The sequence below is a fragment of the Pan paniscus genome, chromosome 2 (assembly GCF_029289425.2).
Source record: "Pan paniscus chromosome 2, NHGRI_mPanPan1-v2.0_pri, whole genome shotgun sequence".
Lineage (NCBI taxonomy): Eukaryota > Metazoa > Chordata > Mammalia > Primates > Hominidae > Pan > Pan paniscus.
Window position 1 is genome coordinate 135,536,699 of NC_085926.1, and position 18,662 is coordinate 135,555,360.

Below are 18,662 nucleotides of genomic sequence, written 5' to 3' on the forward strand. Positions count from 1 at the left end.
TAGAAAGAGTCTACGATCTCGTAAAAGAAATAGATGTTGAAGTTTAACATATCTTTTGCATTAACTGGGATGATCTAATTTACCTTTTACTTTGACGGATTTAATAAAAATATTCCAACCACCAAATCATTTTTGCATTCCTGGTATAAATCCTACTTAGTTAAAGTGTGCTATATAGTCTGAGATGTGTCCCCCCAAAATTTATATGTTGAAACTTTAATCCTCAATGTGATGACATTTGGAGATGGGGCCTTTGGGAGATAATTAGATTTAAATGAGATCATTGGAGTGGGCCTTCATGATGAAATTAGTGCCCCTTATAAGAAAACACACCAGAGAGTTTGTTCTTTTCGTTCTCTCTGCACCATGTAAAGACACAGTAAGAAGCTGGCTGTCAATTAGGCAGGAAGAGAGCCCTCACCAACAACCAACCATGATGGCACTTTGATTTTGGAATTTTAACCTCCAGAACTGTGAGAAAATAAATGTCTGTTGTTTAAGCCACCCCATCTATGTTATTTTGTTATGGCAATATGAGCTAAGAGACAATTCTTCCCTCATGACTGCTTTGAATGGAGACATTGGTCTTTTCCTGCATTTAGACTCAAACTGAAACATTGGCTCTTCCTGGCTCTCATGTCAGCCAGCTTTCAGACTGGAACTTCCTCCATTAGCTCTCCTGGTTCTCAGGTGTTTGGACTCAGACAAGAACTATGCCATTGACTCTCCTTAGTCTCCAGCATGTTCACTGAACATCTTCGGACTCCATAATTTCTTGGGCCAATTCCTTATAACAAATATCTTATAATAAATAAATATCCACATCCTATTGATTCTGTTTCACTGAAGAACCCTGACTAATACAAGGTATATTGCCCTTTTAATTCATTCCTAAATGTATCTGCCAATGGTTTATTTATACATGGTTGACTATTCTTGTTCTATAGTTTTTGTGTGTGTGTGTGTGTGTGTGTGTGTGTGTGTGTGTGTGTGTGTGTGTGTAATTTTTTAGCATTAGGCTTTGGCACTGGGTTCATTTTAACCTCATAAAATTAATTGGAAATGTCAATCTTTTTTCTTTTCTTGGGGAAGTTTAAATACCAAAGAAAGCAGTATATGTTTTCTGCAAGTGTGCTGAGATTTTCTTTTAAAGCCATTTGGGCCTAGCATGCTTGCTTTATTTATTTATTTATTTATTTATTTATTTTGAGACGGAGTCTCACTCTGTTGCCCAGGCTGGAGTTCAGTGGTACGATCTCGGTTCACTACAACCTCCACCTCTTGGGTTCAAGCGATTCTCCTGCCTCAGCCTCCCAAGTAGCTGGGATTACAGGTGCACATCACCACACATGACTATTTTTTGTATTTTTAGTAAAGACGGGGTTTCACCATGTTGGCCAGGCTGGTCTCAAACTCGGCCCACCTCAGCCTCCCAAAGTGCTGGGATTACAAGCGTGAGCCACCGTTCCCAGCTAGCACGTATTTTGTGAATAGTTCTATGATAAGTTCTATAATAATAATTATTATTACTTCTTCCCCTTTTTTTCACTTAGATTTTCCATCTTTTTTCAGTCAATTTTAATACTTTTTATGTTCCCAGAAAATTGTCCATTTTATCTAGAGTGTTTATTAAGATCGCGGTGTACATCATGTTTTAAGTTTTTTAATCTCACTTTTTACATGGTGATATTTCCTAACATTGTGTATTTGTGTGTACTCTCTTTTTTCTCTGTCACATTTATCACAGGTTTGTATACCTGTTGGAATTTGTGTTACTGGTTGAGTTTGGTTAAACCAATATTTTGAATAAAACCAATTTTTTGCTTTTTTTTCTATTCTTAATGGTTGCATTTTTAAAAATTTGTACTAATTTCTTCATTTTCTTCTCTTTTTTGAAGTAATTTTTCCACTTTTAATCTAATTTTTATAATTAAAAACTGACATTGCTTTCAAAATTTTTCATGTTCTACAGCATTTCTAGTTATATTTAGGCCTGTAAACTCACCTTAAATTCAAATTTAGCCATATTCCATAGGTTTTTACTTGTAATGGTTTCATGATTGCTAGTTTTTGAATAGATTGTAAATTTTTGAGTAAACAAAACTAACTTAAAAAATTAGAAATGCTTGAAAAATGCTAAGGCAATAAAATTAAAATGTTATGGATTCCTATTTAAATACAGTTATGTGCTGCATAATAATGTTTGGGTCACCAATGAACTGCATAAAGAACAGTGGTCCCATAAGATTATAATACAGTGTTATTATTGTACTTTTTCTACATTTAAATATAAAAATACCTATTATTGTGTTACAATTGCCTATGGTATTCAGTACAATAACATGTGGTACAGGTTTGTAGCCTAGGAACAATAAGGTGTAGCACATAGCCTATGCGTGCAGTAAGCTATACCATCCAGGCGTTTACACTCTCTGACGTTCCCACAATGACGAAATCACCTAATGACACATTTTTCAAAATATGTCCCCATCATTAAGGGACACATGACTGTATTATGGATCTGCAGGAGTTGGGAGTTGGATCAAGGAGAAAGGAATAAAGTTAAATCATTATTCAATTTATGTTACAAATGTTTTACCCATACATAAGATCCTGATTTTGAACCACTTCCTATTCTATGGCGCAATTATTTTCTGTGTATTTCAACACTTCTTTCCAGACACTATGTAAATGTCTGGTTTGAGATTCCTTGTAAGTCTATAAATCTTTTCCCTTTGCCTTCTTATTTGAAGGGTACAGAAATCCCTTGGGTCTTAAACTGTTCCTCTCAAAAATTTTAGACATTGCTCTATCATTTTATGGTATTTAGTATTTCAGATGAAAAGCCCAATGATAATAAAATTTTATTTTCCTTTTTATGTATTTGTTTCTGACTCTATACTTAGAGGTTAAATTTTTATTCTTAAAATTTAAGATTTTCATCTGAACTTTTGAATTTCAATTATGGGAAAGGCTTCAAATCTTTTTTATAAACATAATGTATTCTTTAATCTCATTGCACTTAAAATGAATATTTTCTTATATTTACTCCTATGTCTTGGTCAATTAATCAGGTACTTCTTCTTTGGTCCTCTTCCTCTGAGATTCTAGGTCTTTTCATATCTTTAGTGATGTTTTGTTTGCCTATTCTGATTGAGAAAGGTTTATGTTTGTCCAGCATCATGAATGCAAATGGACTCTGTCACAGATTTAAAGGAACATGTTTCTATTATTTTAGTCTCAGACATTGTGAACACATTTATTTTCTAGAGTTTTACCATGATAATTGAATGAATAGTTGGCCTTGGGAAGTATGAAGACAGCTACTTCTCTCAGAGTCTCTTTTTCATGTCGGCCAAAGACTCATGAATGTTCTCCTCTTCTACAAATGGCATGACTGCAGTACTCAGGACTCTACTGGCTTCTGTAGAAATCTATTGGCATTGCTCATCATGCTATCTATACCAACTGGTGGCTGGGGATGTGTCTCATGGTTAGTAGCTTAGAAAATATTCTCTTTCATTTATAAAATACTTTATAAGCACTCATGATGTAGAAGTTACAGGGCTAGACATTGGAATAGAACAGTGATTAAAAGACACGCAGTACCAGCACTTTCATTAGAAAAGATAGACATCAATTAAGTACAGGCATACCTAAAGATTTTGTGGGTGGGTTCAGCTCTAGGCCATTACAATAAAGTGAATATCATAATAAAACAAGTTGCACCAAATTTTTGGTTTCCCAGTGCATATAAAAATTATGTTTATGCTATATTGCAGTCTACTAAGTGTGCAATAGCATTATGTCCAAAAAAAAAGTATACACCTTAATTTACAATACTTTATTGCTAAAAAATGCTAACAATCATCCAAGCCTTTGGCAAGTTATAATCTTTTTGACAGTGAAGAACCTTGACTCAATGTTGATGGCTGCTGACTGCTCGGGGTGGTGGCTGCTGACAGTTAGGGTGGCTATGGTGATTTCTTAAAATGAGACAAGAATGAAGTTTGACTTTTCCTTTCACACAAAAGATTATCTGTAGCATGCAATGCTCTTTGATAGCATTTTATCCAAAGTAGAACTGCTTTATAAATTGGAGTCAATCCTCTCAAACTCTCCTGCTGCTGTATCAACTAAGTTTATGTAATGTTCTAAGTCCTTTGTTGTCAGTTCAACAATTTTTGCAGCATCTTCAACAGGAGTAGATTCTATCTCAAGAAACCACTTTCTTTGCTCACCCATTAGAAGCAACATCACATATGCTTAAGTTTGATCATGAGATTGTAGCAATTCAGTCACATCTTCAGGCCATACTTCTAATTTTACCTCTTGCTGTTTCCATCACATCTGCAGTTACTTCCTCCAGTAAAGTTTTGAACCCTTAAAGTCATCTATGAGGGTTGGAATCAACTTCTTCCAAACTCTAGTTAATGTAAATATTTTGACCTTCTTCCAAGAATCACAAAAGTTCTTAATGGAACCTGGAATGGTTAATCCTTTCCAGAAGTTTTCCAATTTGCTTTGCCCAGATTTATCAGAGGAATAACTATCTGTGACAGCTATTGTCTTACTAAATGTATTTCTTAAATAATAAGACTTGAAAGTTGAAATTACTCCTGATCATGAGCTGCAGAATGGATGTTGTGTTAGCAGGCAGGAAAACAGCATGAATCTCCTTGTACATCTCCACTGGAGCTCTTAGGTGAGCAGGTACATTTTGGATGAGCAGTAATATTTTGAAAGGAAATTTTTTTCTGAGCAGTAGGTCTCAACAGTGGCTTAAAATATTCAGTAAACCATGCTGTAAACAGATATGCTGTCATCCAGCCTTTGTTGTTCCATTTACAGAGCACAGGCATAGTAGATTTAGTATGATTAAGGGTTCCAGGATTTTTGTAATGGTCAGTGAGCATTAGCTTCAACTTAAAGTTACCAGCTGCATGAGCCCCTAACAAGAAAGTCAGCCTGTTTTTTGAAGCTTTGAAGCCAGGCGTTGACTTCTCTCTAGCTATGAAAATTCTTGATGGCATTTTCTTCAAATATAAGGCTGTTTCATCTACATTGAAAATCTATTGTTTAGTATAGCCACTATCATCAGTTATCTTAGCAAGATTTTCTGAATTACTTGCTGCAGCTTCTATATTGGCACTTGCTGCTTCACCTTGCACTTTTATGTTATGGGATGGCTACTTTCCTTAAACTTCATGAACTAACTTCTGCCGGCTTCCAACTTTATTTTTGCAGCTTCCCCAACTCTCTCCTCCTTCATAAGAGTAAAGAGAGTTAAGGCCTTGTTTTGAATTAGGCTTTGGCTTAAGGGAATGTTTGGCTGGTTTGATCTTCTATCCGGACCACTCAAACTTTCTTCATATCAGCAGTAACGATGTTTTGCTTTCTTATCATTATGTGTTCACTGGAGTAGGACATTTAATTTCCTTCAAGAACTTTTCCTTTGCATTCACAGCTTGACTAACTGTCTGCCACAAGAGGCCTAGCTTTGGTCTATCTTGGCTTTCCACAGGCCTTCTTCACTAAACTTAGTCATTTCTAGCTTTTGATTTAAGGTGAAATAAGTGTGACTCTTCCTCTTACTTGAACACTTAGAGGTCATGGTAGTGTTATTAACTGGCCTAATTTCAATGTTTTTGTGTCTCAGGGAGTAGGTAGGCTCGAGGAGAGAGAGAGAGATAGGAGACCAGCTGGTCAGTGGAGCAGTAAGAACACCTACCACATTTATCCATTAAGTTCACTGTCTCTTAAGAGCATGGCTCATGGTGCCCCAAAATAATTACAATAATGACATCAATGATCGCTGATCATAGATCACCATAAAAAAATACAGTAATAATGAAAAGCTTGAAATACTTGAAGAATTACCAAAATGTGGTAAGGAGACATGAAATAAGCACATGCTTATAGAAAAATGGTGCCTTGCTTGATGCAGGATTGCCACAAACCTTCACTTTGTAAAAAGCACAGTATCTGCAAAGTTTAATAAAACAAGTTTGCTTATAATTATTCAATTAATTTTTTTTTTCTTTTTGAGACAGAGTCTCACTCTGTCACCCAGGCTGGAGTTCAGTGGCACAATCTTGGCTCACTGCAACCTCTGCCTTCCAGATTCAATTTTTGATAACATCTCTTTTTAAATTTTGGAGCTTACAAGAGAGTTCTTGGATGAGGACATAAATTTGGGATTCATCAAGTTTTATAGGGTGAAGGTTTTGGGAATAAATCCTAAGTAGAATATAAAATAAAAAAATAAGAGGGACTAGGACAAGGTTTAACAAATCCTAACCTTTAAAAATCTGGTACAGAAGGATAAATTAGAGAGCAAGAAGAACCGGTCAGAGAAGTAGAAGAAAACTTTAAAAACTTATTTAAACTAAATAGATTTCTCTATACTTATATCCTGATTATTCCTTGCTAACAAAGCTCAACTTGGTTTGAGGTAGCCATGTTTCCAGTCCCACGTGAGATAGTCACTTTCTCAATCCCCACTGTACGTAGAAGTGGCCAGGTGACACAGTTCTGGCCAATGACAGTGACGCTTCCTACAGATTTTCTGAAAACCTTTTTGTATCCTGGTTTTTAAAAACAGAGAAGGGGACGTCAGATGCAGCTGCCGCTATTCTTTGTCCTCCCCTTTTCTAGGAAGAAAAGGCAGGAGCCTTGAAGACAAACCAGCTCTCTGGATTTTCAACAACTATCTTGCTACCATGAAGCAACATGCATGAAGATAAAAGTGAACTCTCTAAAGATAGGAAGGTTGGAATATGTAACCAACGCAATTATTTAGCAACACAACCAATGCCAACAGCTACCCACATCCAGATTTCTTGTTAGATGAGAAAATTAAAGTTACTTTTGTTTTAGCCATTGTAATGAGATTTTGCATACTTGCAATTGAACATATTTCTGATTAGTAAAACTTCCATCTTAAACATAAATTTAAAATAGTTTCTTCACCATATATTTAATTGTACTTGATTTGGGGAAAGTAGAAAAAAAAAAGCTATGTAATTCTGAAATACTTTTAAAATATATTGCCCAGTTCATAAGAAAGAATAAAAGAATAACAGAAAACAACAAACACAACTCTCTTGTTTTCATTTGATTTTTTTTTTTTTTTTTTTTTTTTTGAGATGGAGACTTGCTTTGTCACCTAGGCTGGAGTATAGTGGCGCGATCTTGGCTCACTGCAAGCTCCGCCTCCCGGGTTCACACCACTTTCCCGCCTCAGCCCCCCAAGTAGCTGGGACTACAGGCGCCCACCACCTCGCCTGGCTAATTTTTTTTTTTTGTATTTTTAGTAGAGATGGGGTTTCACCGAGTTAGCCAGGATGGTCTCGATCTCCTAACCTCACGATCCGCCCCCCTTGGCCTCCCCAAAGTGCTGAATTTTTTGATAATAAAAAGGAAAACTAAATTTTTTGGCTTTGCTATCTAATTCATTGTGTTCAAAACCTAGCCTCTTTTCAGTAATCAGATGTACACTGTCAGTAGGACTGAATCTAAAGAACAGTTTTCTATGTTTTGTGGCAATTGGAATAAATGAGGAGGCTGCATCTGAAAAAGAGCAGTGAGTCCTCCTTACCTATAGCTGGTAGAAATTGCGCATGCCTGACCAGAGGCATGAGATCCTGGTAGAAACATAGTAGAAGCCTACGATTTTCTGACCAGACTCACCAGACCAAAGACACTTAAAGACTTTTACATCTGTGATACTTTTGTCAAAACTACTCTCTGCCCTGTCCCCTAAAACTTTCCTTAGGAATGTTGCAATCATTACTGTTTAAGACACAGACTCTTATCTGACCCTTTTCTTTAACCAGAATTTTTAAATAAGTTGTTATGATTTCTCAGGCACGTGCTGACTTTGAAGATAAAATGTCAAATAAGACTATGAGTCATAATTTAAAAATCAATGATAGAGAAACAAATCAAATAAAAATAAACTCTAAAGTTAAATAGAACATAAAACCTGTGCCCAAGGACCTTCTTGGGGAAAACAGACAAAAGATATCCATAATTATAGTTTAATGTAACAAAAGATGTGACAGAAGTATGTGTGCACTAGAACAGTGGTTCTCAAACATTGCCTCCCATTAGAATCCCCTAGGAAATTTTCTAAACTCTTAATTCCCAAGTTACACTAAGAGGCTGTCTAAGGATGCAACCCAAGCATTAGCATTTTTTAATATTCCCCAGATGATTCCAATATGCACCCAAGTTTCAGAATCACTGCACTAGTGGCAATCCCAGCAAAGTCAGGATCAAGATTAAGAGGTATTCTATCAATGTTATTATATAAAATTAATATGAAATTTCTGTCTAATGTAAAAAGGGAGAAATATTAGAAATCATTTAGAACTGATATCACTGCCAACTATAAAATAAACAGAACTGATAAACTATTAAAACTAATATGACTGCTTACCTAAGTAGCCACATGCCACATATTGGAGAAATTGGAACCCTCCTACACTGCTAGTGGATATGTAACATGGTACAGCTGCTTTGGAAAACAGTTTGACAGTTCCTCTGGTAGTTAAACATAGAGCTACCATATGATCCAGCAATTCCACTCCTAGATATATACCCAAAAGAAAACATATGTCTGCACAAAAATTTGTCCTTGAGTATTCACAGCAGCATTATTCATAATAGCCAAAAAGTGGAAACGACCCAAATGTGCATCAACTGATGAATGGATAAACAAAATGTGGTATAGACATACAATGGAGTACTATTAAGTAGTAAAAAGAAGCGAAGCAGCCATACATGCTGCAGCATCAATGAACCTTGAAAACATTACACTGAGTGAAAGAAGCCAGTAACAAAGGAAAACATAATTTATGATTCTATTTATATAAAACATCCAGAACAGGCAAATCTATAGAGTCAGAAAGTAGATTATTGATTTGGTTTTCATATATTTATTGTTAGCGTGGAAATATGATAGATTTGTCTATGTTTTATATCCTATGACCTTCCTAAATTTACGCTTACTAGATTTAGGATTTGGGGGGTAGATTTCTTGTAATTTTCAATGTAGATAATCATGTGATCTACAAATAGAGTTTCATTTTTTCTTTTCCTGTTCTTAGTTTATTGCCTTGGCTAGGTGTACCGTGTTGAATAGCAGTGGTGAGAACAGACATCCTTGCCTTAGTCGTGATTTAGGGAAAAAGCATTTAGTCATTCATTATTAAGTATGATGTTAGCTGTAGGTTTTCTATAGGCTCCCTTTACAAGTTGAGGAAGTTCCCCCTATTCCTAGTTTTCTGAGAATTTTTATTAGAATGAGTGTTAAATGTTGTCAGATGCTTTTTCTGTATCAAAATACAACACTATTTATAATTACTCAAAATAAAATGAAATAATTAAGTGTAAATCTGACAAAATACTGCAGCTTGTATGCTGATGAAAGAAATGAAAGATTGAAATAAATGGATAGATACTGTTCATGGATTAGCAGTTCAACATAGTAAAGACATCAATTATGCCCAACTGATACTTAGTTTTAATGCAATTTCCATCAAAATACCAGCAAGAATTTTGTAGATATAGGTAGAACTATTCTAAAATTCATATGGAAAAGCAAAGGAATTAGAATAGCTAAAATTTTTTGAAAAAGAACAATAAAGTGAGAAGAACCACGCTCTCTGATTTCAGGACTTAATATATAGCTACAATAATCAAGACTGGAGGAAGAGACACATCGATCCGCTAAGTCAGCTTGCTATAAGCGCTGTTGAAGAAGGTCTTCAGGAGAATCTGAGACTAAAATTCAAATAAACTTGTTCTACAAACAGTTACAAAATACTATGTTCAGATCCTCCCCAAAATCTATGGATTTCCTCTGCAGAAATACCCTGTTCAGGTGCCTTGAGAGCTTTCATTTCCTGTGCTTTCCTCAACCCTGTCCCCTTTATTCAAAGGCAGTGGTCCTCAAAAAGTGGTATCCAGACCAGCATCAGCATCGTGGGGAACATTAATACAGAATCTTGGCCTCACTCTAGACTTACTGATTCAGAAACTCTGAAGTTACACCCAGCAATCTGTGTTTTAATGAGCCCTTGGGGTGATTCTAATGCACACTCACATGTAAGAACCACGGGGCTAGAGCCTGATAAGTCTAGAGGCGTCTTCCACCGCACATAAAATAAAACTCTCAAGTACAGTGGTTTCAAACCAGAATTGTTTTTAATATTCATTGTGGAAACAAGCTCTGGCACCATGGAAACTGGACCCTATTATTCAAGAAGAAATAAAACAAAGCACACACATCACAAAGAAAAATCCACCAAACTATTACCAGTTGTTTTTGACTGGGTGGTACAATAATTGATGTTGTCTCCACTGAACTTTTCTGTTTCCAAATATTCTATAATAACCTTTTTTTTTTGAGACAGGGTCTTCCTCTGTGGCCCAGGCTGGAGTGTAGTGGTGCCATCTTGGCTCACTGCAACCTCCGCCTCCCAGGTTCAAGATTCTCCTGCCCTCAGTCTCCCGAGTAACTGGGATTACAGGCATGCACCACCACACCCGGCTAATTTTTGTACTTTTAGTAGATATGGGGTTTTGCCATGTTGGCCAGACTGGCCTTGAACTTCTGGCCTCAAGTGTTCCGCCTGCCTCAACCTCCCAAAGAGCTGGGATTACAAGAGTGAGCCACCACGCCCGTCCAACATATTATTTTTAAGTGGACAAGAAACAGACCTCAAAATGGAAGGAAAAATTTGTAGTCCATCAAGTATGAACGTTTAAGAAAAACATACCAAAAATACCCTTCGGCCATTTCGATAGTCCAGTCAAACAACAGTAATAATTTGGCCGATATTTTCTCTTTTAGTCCCTGAAGAGTCTCAGCTTCTTGGCCTTCAAACACATTTACTTGATCATTGGGTGCAGTAGCCATGATTTTAACGAGTCAGTAAAGATTAGGACAGGTCATTTTAGAAGACTAGCAACAAATCTCAGAACCCAGGGATTCTCAATGAGCAGAGAGGCGCCTACTACCTCCCTGATACAACCTGTCTTAGGTAAGGCCCCAAGTCAGCCAAACCCTCACCTTTTCTCAGGACTCTGATAAGACCCAGACCCACAAACTCCCCAGGGTCCTACTCACAGTCTAGCAACATGCCGCACCCCCACCCCAGATTTTTTTTTCTAAGCAGACAATGTGGTATTGTGATTAGATATAAACTGAAAGTGTATTTTCTGCCCTTCAGTAATTACACTGCCTTATGGTAGCATTATTCAGTGTGAAGCCTTATTATACCGCAGAATGAAATTCTGTATAATTTTCTTCTCCTCCAATGCACAAATGGAAATCATATTTTGGTCTGAGTTGGGAAGAAAGGCTCAGTTATCACTTGTGAGCGTGGTGTTATTTTCCCCAGAATTAAAAAATCCATCTGGGTGTCCGACCTCGCTCACCCTGCCGCCTCTCCATTCAGCCTTTTGTATGCAGATGAACCTTATCAATTTCCACCGCCTCAAAAGCCCGCACCCAGCTTGGTGCTTCCCCCTGGTCCGCGCGGCTTTAATGGAAATGCATGAGGCTTTTTTTTTTCTTTGATGTCTGTGCAATATACCATGTGGATAAAAACCTGTGCTTTTATTTAGGGGGAGGGGGAGGGGGGTTCAAATCAAAGTTAAAGTCTCTACCGTATCGCTCCTCGCTGGCGATTAGCGGAGGAGAGAAAGGAACAGCAAATCCAACACAGAAGCTGTGAAACTGGGGTTATTCAGATTATTGACTAACAAATAAAGGGGCATGGGATGTCACATTTGTATTCTAAGGGTTTTCATCCCGCCACAGGCCTCATCAACAATTTAGTGGAGTGCTACTAAATCCCCTGTGTTAACATGCGGGGCTCGGGGGGCTCCGTGTGATTAATGCATTAATTGCAGCTCCCTCAGGCCTGACGCAGGCTGTGTCAATAATTCACTTAAGGCCAGTTGGCCCTTGAGTTACTCTACAGTCTAGTGTAAACAACTCGCAAATAACACCACTCAACCATTTACCCCAATCCGATTGCTGTTTCCCAGGCTATTAGCAACTTCCAATGAATGATTCATCCGCTGGTGACAAAGCCTAGCCGGGAAATTGTCTGAAGCTACTAGGACTACATGAGTAGATCAAAGCAGCCTGGCTTTCACCCAACCTGAAGGCCCACGTGGCTATCCGAGATGTTGCTTTCCCAGGCCAGATCTATCCAGTGCAAAGGAAAAGGTTGTTTGAAAAGAACGCCTAATAATTTGGACAACAACCCCTCCTGCTCATCCAGATAAATCATTCAGAAAGAAGAAACAAAGCACCCAGATATTCTTTGGCTCTAAGTATGCCACCTACTCGTTACATTTGTGACAGATAAGTTTAATTCTGTTGACCAATATTTTTACATTGTGAAGCTGGTGATGCAATTCACATGAACCCTGAGTTTGGAGGCATGAATAAGATCACCTTCCCTGAATTAGTGAGAACTGGCTGTGTGAATTTGAGCTTAACTGCTCAAACTCAGTTTGCTCTTCTTAGGGATAGAGACAATATTTGTCCTATTTATTTAACCAGATTGTGGTAAGGATTTTAAAGTAATGGTAAATATGTAAACATTTTTTGAAAACATGGAAGAACTAACCTAAATGAGGAGTTAAGGCTCTTACTGATTAATATGCTAAAAACAATATATCTTTAGTTTTTGTAGTACTTTATATTTCTCACACTAATCATGTGTGAGTTTTCTTAGAGAAGGATTTCAAATATACTCAAATATATGGAACAAGGACTAACCCCTTTTAGACCTGAATAATCAGGTTTAACGGAAGAAGCCGAAATCTCAAGGTTAAAATATCTACCCTCTTCTGGCCTCATCTGTCTTCTTCCTGAAAGGAAACAGTTCCTCCCAGAGGGGTTTATTTCTCTTTGGATATCTCTAATTTGAAAAAAGTTCTTCCTCACATTACGCTTGGCATCTGTCTCCTTTAATTCTATTTTTCTTTTTCTTTTTTTCTTTTTTTTTTTTTTGAGACAGAGTTTCTCTCTTGTTGCCCAGGCTGGAGTGCAAAGGCGCGATCTCGGCTCACTGCAACCTCTGCCTCCCAGGTTCAAGTGATTCTCCTGCCTCAGCCTCCTGAGTAGCTGGGATAAAAGGCTTGCACCACCACACCTGGCTAATTTTGTATTTTTAGTAGAGACGGCGTTTCTCCATGTTGGTCAGGCTGGTCTCAAACTCCCCACCTCAGGTGATCTGCCCGCCTCGGCCTCCCAAAGTGCTGGGATTACAGGCATGAGCCACCGTGCCTGGCCTGTCTCCTTGAATTCTCTACTCATTCTACCTAGCTCTGCTCCCTGGGATCCCAAAAAACAAATCTCTTTTCCAAGTCAAGGGGATAGTTTTCAAAAATACACATTTTAATTCTCATAATGAGAGAATCATCAAGTCTTACAGAAGTTCTGGAAATAAGATCCCTGATCAGTGATCAGTCAAAACCATTTATTTTTTCCTCCATTTGGTTTTTAAAAATTTAAAAGTAAACACATTCATGATTTAAAAAAAAAAAGTTCAAACAGAACACAAGGTGTAAAGTGAGAAGTAAATGTGCCCATCTCCCTCCCCATTCTCTACATTCATACTCCTCTACTCCCCAGAAATAATTACTATTAACAGTTTCTTGAGTAGCCTTCTGGCAATTCAAATGCAACAAACTTACATGGATACACAAATTTGAGTAATACCATGCACATTTTTCTACAACTCTTTTATGGAACAATATCTTGGACATATGAACATAGCAGCATATATAAAACAACAAGGTATTTACTGCAGAAGTATTTGTTATAGAATTTTGCATGTAAATTCACATGTGAGATTGGCCAGCAGTTTAATGGTGCTGTAATGGTAGGTTTTGTTGTCAAGCTTGCTAACTTCATAAAATGATTAAGTAGCTGCCGTCAATCTTTTTTTTTTTCCTTTCCTATATTTTGGAACAATGTATATGGCATGCAAATTATCTGTTCCTTAAAAATTTGACAAAACTCATCCTTAACACTGTCAGGAACTCATGCCCTTTTTAGAGGTATAATTGTTTTATTACTCCTTCAATTACTTCTATGATTATTGTTCTAGTCAGGTTTTTTGTTTTTGAGCAAATTTTTTATGATTTATATTTCCCTAAGCATTTTTGTCTATATTTTTAATTTATTGGAATAAGGTTGTACTTTGTAATTTTATCTCCTATGTATGTTGTCATGTTTCTTTTAAATTTTTGTTTATGCCTTCTTTTTTCCTTAATTGTATTTGCCAAATATTTATATAGTTTAGTAATCTTGTATTTTCAAAAACCAGCTTGTGGTTGCATTTATCTACTCTGCTTTTTATTTCATAATTCAATAATTTCTACTTTCATTTTTACAAATTCTTTTTTCCTAATTTATTTGGAGTAATTTTGTTGTCATTTTTCTAGTTTCTCAAATTGAATACTTAGTTTATTTTTAATATTTATTGTGTTCTAATAAATTCTTGTAATGCCGTGCATTCTCCTCTGTCTCTGTCCCTACTCATAGACTTTAGTAAGTGTGTTCTTAATTTTGTGCATTTTCAGAATTGGTAATGACCATTCTTATCTCCTTTTCAGCTACAAAGTTATTTAGAAACATAATTTTTTATTTTCAAGGACAAAGTTTTCCTTTGGTTGTTAATTTATATTTTTATTGCCTTGTGATCAATAAGTACAAATCATATAAGTTTTCTGGAATTTGTCCAGTTTTTTGGTAACCTAAAACACGGTCAATTTTGCGAAGTCTGTTTGGTTTAAAAATAATGTTTTCTCTATCAGAGTAAGGCAAGTATGTTAATTATGTTAGGCAACTTTCTTTACATTCCTTCATTCATTTCATTTTATCCTGTTACTTCTAATGATTGTGAGTGTAGTAAGTTAAGGTTTTTCACTGTGATTATAGATTTATTCATTGACCCTGTGTTTCTGTTTGGTTTTGCTTGGTTGTGAGGTAGATAGATTTTCTAGTGACCTATCTCTCAGTTCCTATCAAATGTGTGTTAGAACACATGCCAGGTGCCTTACTGTTTCTTTCATATTTTGCTTTCTAGGAGAATTGCTCAGCTTGGTCTTCTAGCTTACTTGTTTCCTCTTTAACTGTTTCCATTCTGCTACTCAAACTGTCTATTTAATTTTTGGTTCAAAAATAAACATTTTAGTTTTCTATATCTCTCGTTGATTATTATGGATACAGAAGCCTCTATGACTCTCTTTTAATTATGTTTATTCTAATGTCCTGTTTTTTTTGCTTTTAATTAGGCTAATTTCCCGGTAGTGGCCCATGAACTTACTGAGTTTGTGGCATCTCTTTCATAGCCTTGGCTTTCCTCAAATGTTCAGGGACTCTTCCTTGTATGCTCATCTCTGTGTGTGTGATCCCCTTAGCCAGCCTCCAGAGATTGTTGGGAGGCAAAGAACATGCATCAGGCAGTGTGAGCCAGGAGTTGGATTCCTGGATATTGGGTTCTTATGGAAACACCAGCCTCCTGAAGCACTGTACTTCCTCCCTGACCAAAAGCCCATCCTCCTCCATTTGTGGCTTGTTGCCTGCCTTGACAGATGACCAAGTTGAAGTCGTGTTCCCCTGCCAGAGGAGGTTCCTGCTTTGGCCCCTATACAACCACACACACACATTATCAGCTGTCCCATCCAGTCCCTCTTGCCCAGGGATCTTCCACCTGAGGCTTACTGCTCCCCAGCAACCACACCCTCCTGTGCAGCAATGCTCTTCTGCACATATTTCCTGCTTCTGTCTGATTCCATCTGACTTTCATCTCTCTAGGATTCCCCATAGTTTCGAATGCATTGATGACACCTCTTATTTTACATTCTGGGTTTGGATTCTTTTTCCATAAGAACTACATCTCTTTTCTATCATTCCCACAGACTTGCAGAAGGGGAGATGAGTCTGTAGTGTGTACTTTTAAATTGGTTAGCGACTGTTTGCCGTGAAATGGGCACTTCCCCTAGACACTACTTACATGTCCTTGAAACAATGGTTTTTTAAAAAGGGGCCTTGGAATTGATACTGGATAGAGTGTGGGTAGAAAGAATTCTTGTGACTGTTGAACATGCATTTTTAGGAAAAGTACATGCATTTACCAGAATACTGGTGTTTAAAACAAATTAGAACACCAGGCGATTGGTACCCACTCCTATTCCCTGGTGGCTGCTGTAGGAAGGGCCGTGGAGGCTGGGCTTCCTGGGCTAGGCTAGGAGCAGCTGTGCCTATTTAAATAAGAGAGAGGGAAGGGAGGGCCAGTCTATTTACAGGTCAACAGCAGCCCTGCTATCTGATGCCTTGTGGAACTAATTCCTAATTGGGGCAGTGTTTGTCAACACTGACAGGACCCTAATACACTGTAATCGCTCCAGCCACAAGCTCTGATAGAGATCTTAATCTCCACACTGTGTCCCCTTCATAGGCAGCAGGCCTGCTGCCACCCCCTCCTTCCCCTTCCTTGGCTCTGTCTCTCTCTCAATCTCTTTTCCCTCCACCCTCACTCTTTTGTATCATTTACTTCTCTATTGCCATCTCCCTTTGTCTCTCATTCACAGGCTGGTTCTTTCCTTCTTGCACTCTTTGTAGGGTCTTGGATCTCCCGCTCCATCATTCTCTCTCATTCTTTGTCTGGAACATGCATCATATTTAAATCCTCAAGAGTCCCCAGAGTTTAGGCTACATTTAGTTTTAATATGTGGGTGTTTAATAATTCATTGTAAAAAAAATCTCTGAAATCATTTAGGAATTTAAATTATATTTTGGCAAATTTTTATAAATAGAAGTGGAGGGTTAAGATAAATATTTGTGGTAAATGGAAACTGCGTGGCTTTTTTTTTTCTTGTTGCCTATAGTTTGCTAATTTTGCAAAATAAGTGTCTCCCTTAACCAGTGTCCTGGTTGGTAATATTTGCAGCATAATCTGAACTAGGCCTTGGAAGCAGAGCCACACACAGCAGGCACTGCTGAATCAGGGTGAAGCCTGACTGTCAAATACCTGTACTGAGAGACCACATGGAGACTGCGCCAGTTCCCATATCTAAAGAGACCTGGGTAGAAAGCACTGGCCACGTGTGCACTTGAGTTGGAGGCACTGTGAGCAGATCCAGGACAGGAGGTAAAAGAGTCACTCCATTTCATTCCTTTTCAGTCAATTTTCAATTTTGCCTCCAAAATGGCCTGTTAAGACTTGAGTCACACTATGGACCCTGGGTCTGAAGCATCGTCACTTTTCTGGATTATTGCTAGTAACCTCCACCTCTCTCTGTCCTTCAAATCCCCTCTTGAGGATGTTCCTTATGGAGGTTGGTTGTTCTCATCTTTAGAGTCCCAGCTCAAATTTATGCCTTTACAGAGAGGTGAAACCCTACCACCCTAACTAGAGTATGTGTAGCTCTCCATACACCAGTTACTCCCTGTGTCCTTATCCTGTTTATTTTCTCCACAGCACTTATTATAAATTGTAATTACTTCATTTGTTTCTTTTTTCTCCAGGAGCATAAGCTTCTTGAGGACAGGAACTATATCTTTACCTCACCATGATACCTCACTACAGTACCTGGCATATAGTAGGCCTTTAATAAATATTTGCTGAATGGATGAATGAAGGGATGAATGAATAAGGAACCAAGGAATGGGGAGATCATCCTCTAATCTCACTCTCTCCTAACAATAGTGATCAAATTCCATTGCTTTAATTTTCTCTCTTCTTAAAGATTCTTAGTGACCTATATAACCAAACCCACACTTCTGAATTTCTTTTTTGAGATCTCTTAAAATTTTTCCCAGTCTCTCCAGCCAGCCTTGTTGATGTAGTTCTCATAATTTCCCATGTAGAACTCTGGGCTCCATTCATGCTCTCTCCTATGTACTTTTGCTCAAACTGTTCCTCTTTTTCTAGGACGTCAGGAAGCTGAGAGCAAGGCATGTGTCATCCTTCTCCGAATCCCTAACCCACAACAGACTTTTCAAAACATCTCTTAATGGTTATTGGCACTACTGTTCACCAGATTTTTCAGAGCTGGCTCTCGAACTATATTATCACATTCTTCAGACAAGAATGCCCTCACCTACAGGTGTCATGAAGCTAAATTTACAAGCAACACAACAACCTCACATTCAGTTCCCATGGAAACTCCCTATGCATTAGTCTAACCTCAGGTTTTTGGGGGCCAGGCTGTAGAATAGTTTTTCTTCTTAAGCTGCAGATATATCTAAATAATTAAGAAAAATGTGTGGCAACGTGAGGCACTAAGGAAGGGAGAGCTGGAATCACTGTAAAGAAAAAAAAAAAAAAAAGACACAAAGGACATTCTAAAAGTAGAAGAGACACAAGCACATCCCCAAAGCCTGGGTCTAGAGATGAGAACTGGTGAGCCAAGGTGGTAAGCAAAAGTAACTGAGGGCTAGTAAATAGGGAGTGGGCAGAGAGTTGCAGGAGGCCTGGGATTGTGGTCTCTGGGGAGTGCCTTAGAGCCAACTGAGGCATAGCTCAGAGGTAGGTCAGGGATGGGGAGTGCTCCTTCTTTTTCCCTGTCTTCCTCTTTCCTTGTCAGCCTCCTCCCTCCCTTTGCCCTCCTCTGTCCCCTAG